This window comes from Diplotaxodon limnothrissa, linkage group LG4 (assembly GCF_057381915.1).
Source record: "Diplotaxodon limnothrissa isolate DT_005_m linkage group LG4, D_limnothrissa_male_GT1.1, whole genome shotgun sequence".
NCBI lineage: Eukaryota > Metazoa > Chordata > Actinopteri > Cichliformes > Cichlidae > Diplotaxodon > Diplotaxodon limnothrissa.
In genome coordinates, this window is record NC_140599.1 from 12722277 (window position 1) to 12728276 (window position 6000).

Sequence of the window (6000 nt, forward strand, 5' to 3'; positions counted from 1 at the left end):
GAGGACATGCAAAGAGGAGGCAACAATTCAACCCTGCGGCCTCGCTGCCAGTCTCCCTGCTCACCTCTGGTGCCCTGCAAGTGCTATTTCACTCCAGGCCAACAGCACGAAGCTCCCGAGTGCGGAACAAGCCGGCTTTATTTCTTTTTATGTTCTATTTTAATCCTCTGCTGTCTGGAAACTGGTAGGATCGGATGATGTAAGAAGGTTATCATCTGTGTAACATCACGGGCCCCGGTGGCCCCCTCAGAGGAACAGGTGATTAAATACAAAGCAGTGACAGCTCTGTTTATGAAGTAAAGCCGGGCTGCTGTTCTAGATCAGATATGATCCCAGTTTACGCTCTGTACAGATTCCACGTCCAGACTTCGGGCGGCGCTCGCAGCCCTTCTCCTTTTAAATCAAAAGGCTCCAGCCAGCTGCTGTAATTGAATTGCAGTCTGATGTGCTGCAGTTTCTATTGTTGACTTAAATGAGCAAAGAAAATTATAAAAGAAAGGAAAGAAAAGGAATAAATAAAACTAACATCTCGTTTTACGCCTTCTGAAGAGCGTACGCCTGCAGAAATGGCAAATGAACACATTAACTCACAATCATTTGCTTTTGATAGAAAACGCGTGATTTTCATAAAATCTAATGAAAAAATAAATACATACATAGAAAATAAACATGAGCAGGACGTTAGAGCGGAGGGCGAAACAGAGATAATAATGCCAGTTCCTCTTTTAGAAATCCAGCCCAGTCAGTCCAGCACGGCTAACGTGTCGCTCTCACGTCGCTCATTCGGCTCTCCTCTTTATGAACGACAAACAAAAACACACCAACAACAGGTTATTAACGGCCCGTTACCTCCCGAGTCTCCCCTCTCGCTCCTCTCCCCCTCTCTCTCGCCTTCCTACAGCAGCAGCGAAGTCCTTCCTGCAGGATCCTCGAGGTGGTCTCCGCCGACCGGACTCGCTCCTTTCCTCAGCGCCGTCTCCATCAGACAGAGGGGGAAAGCTCCGGGTTTCCTCCTCCGTGGGGTCCTAAAAACGCACCATCCAGCGGCAGAGGCAGAGGGAAGCGCGGATGGATGGATGAGGAAAGCGAAGGAGGGAGGAGGAGGAGGGAGGAGGAGGAGGGGGGCACCCGCCTGTGGCTGTTCATCTTTTGCAATCAGCCTTTTGAAAGGCACCGATAGAGCAGAGAATTCATCCCAGTGCGTCTCCAACAACTTTCCAGTTTAATCACCTGCTTTATATATTTGAAAGTGCTGCTTTGTTTTTTAATGATTTATAAGCCATGGTGTAAGTCATCAAACTACAACTAAAAATTATATTTCAGTGGAAGAAAGGGGAGAAAATGCAGACATTATGCACTTACTTCACACACCACAGTCCTCTGTGCGTCACAGGCCCATATATAAATGTGTTTAACAGTCCCTCCATCCCCCCCACTTGTTTTCAACATTTACTGGCCTGATGTGATAACCTGCATACACATGTGTCGCCAGAGCACGTGGATGAGACACACGGTGGTAGGAAATGGGGATAAATTGTGCACACCTCCACAATAACCACAATGCTGGCAGTGGGGCCTCCAAGTGATTGACAAGTTTATCAGTTCAGTTCAATATGCTAATGCTTTATTACTGGCAAGCTCTCCGTCATGCTGCACACCCCCACTGCTGCCATAAAGGAGCCAAGCCAGGCGGGAATTAACTAAATGGGATAGCAGCCTTGTTAGGTGTGGGCCTGCTGTCAGTGTCACAGCAACAGCCTCAGGAGCTGCTGCTGCTGCTGTTATTGTTTCTGCTGCTGTTGCAGTGCATGATGTGAGGTCCTTGGTTTGAATGCCACTCTGAAGCTTGCTAGTTTAAGCGTTGATTTCACTCGTGCAGAGTTCAGCTCACTCATCTCCAAGCTTAAAATCACTGGTCACAGAAAAGCTCCAATGCTGTAAAGCATCAAACAAAAAGTTGATCTAATTCGAATGCTGAATTTGTCCTTTGGTGAATTTTAGTAATCGCCACGTTTGCACATAGCTGTTTGCTGATCTCTTAAAGATTATGTGCAGAGAGCAAACCTTTGATAGTCTGGATTTCTATTTCTGATTTCTTCCTGGCACACGCTGTGCATGGCAGACTAATTCAGAGAAGACACGCAAATTAAAAAGACGCAGGGCGAGAACACAAGTAGAAATATTTTTTTTTAAAGTGAAGCAGCGGGAGCTGTACTAAAGCATGTTTTACAGAAAAGAAAATCACAGCTGCATAGCAAGTACTTTTTGATGCTGCTGATTTCGTATGTCTGTCTTTTTCATAATGGCATCACTCAGACCTTTACTTTATACCTGAAATGAGTCCAAATTACAGCCCTGTGCTACATCATCAGTGCAAAGAGTGCATTCGCTGACTCACAGCACAGCAAGGTGTATTTTTTGTTTTTTTAAACCGATTTCTGAGAAATGAACAATTTGAAGTCATGAAAAAGACAAGTGCACCCATCATTGTGTGTCTCCACACCAGTGTTACTCTGCATGTACAAAAAAGAAAAGCATTAAAATATCCCAAAGAAGATGCACTTGTCATTAAATTTCAAGCTTCGGTGTTCTCTGTACATTTAATTCTTTTCAAAGCAAAGCTGCACAGTGCTAGAAAAATTGCACACACTTTATACACAGACCTGTGTGTTGACAGGGGATTATGAGCAAAACGAATCACACTGTGGGTGTAATTTTGGAGCCATAATTACAGTATGTACGCTTTACTGTAGATGCCCCACAGCAGAACATATGTCTGACAGATTTAAAGGACTGGCCTATACATCTGGGACTTATTGGTTTTCTTGCAGAGTTAGATTAAAAGATCAATACCTCTGTCACAGCTGTGCCTAAAAATGCAAAGCTCACTAACAACACATTTTCCCTTGTATCTTTAAACCATTCAAAGAAGAAAAACAAATTCAATAAACAGAGCTGGCTGCTCCAGTTTGGCACTCTTTCCCCTCACTGACAGCTTTTTTCTCATTGGCTGCCCCTCCTAAAGAAAAAGCTGGTGCTGCAGATTGATAGGGCAGCTGTGTTTACAGCCTGAGCCGCCTGTCCTGTTTGATGTCATAAAGAGCCAGGAGCAGAGAAGAAGTTTGAAACGGAAAATGCAGTGCAGTCTGTACCATTTGTAACAGTATGTACTGTATCTGACACAAACGTAAGGGAAAAGACAACAGGTTCACTTTAAGAGGGGCTCTTAGGAGGCTTTTATCCCCTGTGGACCCATCCAGGCAACTTTTTTCTTAACTTCATGCCAAACTAATTATAAAAAATGTTGGGTTTCCCTGATTGCATCCTTTACTGCTTGGAGAATTTGAAAAGCTGAACTTTCATCTCTGAATTCCTTTCAGTTCTTAGGTTGCTACTCAGAGAAAGGAAAGAAAGTCAGTGGTTACAGCTACAGGGGAAGACGGAGACATGCAAAAAGATCTTGTGGCCGAGGTGCAGGCATTCTGACGGTGGTCCAGAAACGCTTCCTTAAGATGAATTTAATCTGTGTGAAATACCCTGGATCTGGTGCCTGCTTTATCTCTTTAGCTGGCTGTTTTGTTTGTGCACCTGTCTTCCTCTCACCCGTCTGCCTGTCTGCCTGGGTTATAACTGAGTCTCCAGCCTGCCCGTCTCACCGGCTCTCTCGTTTTGGCTGCACGCCTGCCTCCCTCTGCTCAGCTCGTAGGAAGGCTCACATCTCTGGATTTATGCTGCATGTTGAATAGTAATGGCTCGCCGTGTTGTTTTAGCCCACAGCAATATGTCAAAAAAAAAAGACTTCCTGTAGATTTGTTGGCATCCACGTCTCACTTATGTTGTGGAAGACCTAAATGTGTTTGCACAGTCACATTATGACTTCCCTCTTCTTGCTATAAATCTTTAAATTTGAAAGCTAATAGCTTTTTTTGTTAAAAGAAAGTTGTGGTGGGGGTTCAGGTGAGACTAGATCTCCAGGAAGTAAATGTCAGTGTGATATCCTCCGAAATCATGGATGCAACACTTTGTGAGTGAGTGTGTGTGTCCCGTAAATATTTTCCTCAGTAGCTCTCTGTCATGAATGTGTAAAAAGGTCAGAGTATGTTATGCCTCCTTTGCTCAGATGGAGTTAGTTTTCTTCCCAACAATAGCCCGAGGTGCTGCACTGACAGTAGCATCTATGTGTGGTACTAGTTTATTATCTGTATCCAATATTTATCCTGCTCTTTACCACACTGCCTTAGAGCAATGTGTGTGTGTGTGTGTGTGTGTGTGTGTGTGTGTGTGTGTGTGTGTGTGTGTGTGTGTGTGTGTGTGTGTGTGTGTGTGTGTGTGTGTGTGTCCCTCCATCCGCTCATCCATCCCTCCTTCCAGCCTGGTAAAGATGCTGAGCCTCTGCTGTGTCTATATTTAGCTCCTGGTTCAATCAATGACGGCAGAGCCACAGCGCCATGACTCTGCATGCTGATAGTACTCCTGCCTATCACCACCTCCGCTCACCTCCGAAGAACGAGATGGAGAAAGGCAGCAGGCGGAACGGAGGGAGACAAAAGCAGGAGGATCAGCGAATGAGAGAAAACGATGACAAGAAGATGAGAGCAAAACAGGCAAAAAGACCCAAAAAAACCCACAATCAAAGACAGATGGAGGCCTTCATCCTATCACACGGGAAAGAGTACGAGAAATATGAAGAAAAGGAGGTGACGGCGACATGCGAGGCAGGCAGGTGAAGGAGAGAGATGAAAGGAGAGAGCAGGTGTGGAAGCAAAAAAAAAAAGAGGCAGCGGCATCGGGAGATGGAGACAGATGGAGCGAGGAGGGGGAAAAGAGAGAGCTGAAGCGGGAAGAGGAGGTGGGGAGTTCACACGAGCAGAGATGAAGACACACGAATCGAAGGGTGAGAGAGCAGGGGAGAATAGCTGTTGTGTCTGAGGAAGGAGAGAACGTGGAAGAGGGAGTGAAAAGTAAAGGATAGTTCAATCAAAAATAAAAGTTCATGTACAGGAAGTGGAGGCTACAGGCTTTTCTGTAGCAAACAGAGGAGAGGCGCTCAGTTGATGTGAGTTTGGAGGGAAAATGAAAAGTAGCGAGGCAGGAACAGGTGCAGGAGGGAGAAAGAGGCAGAGGGAGTGTATTGACTCTGCAGAGGCTCCAGTGAGATCTGACAAAGAGAGAAAAGAGAGGAAAATTGAAGGATTTTCAACAGACATCATGCATCATGGACTAGAGAGAGAGAGAGAGTGAGGTCGGCACTGACTCACTGCTCGCTCCTGGTAATACCAAATTCAGAAGCTGTGACCTGATTAGGAATTTTAACTTCACAACACCGCTCTTTTTTTTCATGTTAATTATCTAAAGCTTCACGGCCAAAGCTAGCCACCCAAATCTGTAGAAAGTGTGAGAAACTGGAAGGAAATCAAAGCACTGCAGGTGAGTTCAGCTGAACAGCCTCACAGAACAGGCTCAGTGCAACCCAGCCTGACATCTGTACAGACCATGTGTTGATTCCTTGGACGATCACAGACTGTGTAAATGCTCCAACAGTCGAATGTGTGTGAATAATGCCAGATAAATATTTGCTTTGCTTGTGGGCGCTGAGGCCGGGGGGTAAATTTGCCGGGAAGATTGCGGCGTTTTCTTAACACTTGCTCCAGAACATCTGCTTTTATAGAGGTGCTCATACTTCCTGGTGATCAATCAGTCAAGTGCATTTGGTTATCAGCGCCTGCTGCTATTTATCCTCTTAATTCCAATGGAAGCAGTGAGGTCTTTACAGGACTGTGAAAACGTTTGAATCACACAGTTCCTAACTACCAAGCTTTTGTTTCACCTGGGAACGTAAACAGAATGTCATACATAGATTCCTACGACATTTATCAGCAGGAATCATTTGCTGCACAGGCTGTCCTTCAGTCCTTCAGTATGAGAAGACGATGTCTTTGTGTAAGAGCAAGAACTTCACTGTACAACACTCAAAGTTATTTTAACAGTGGTCACTTTGTC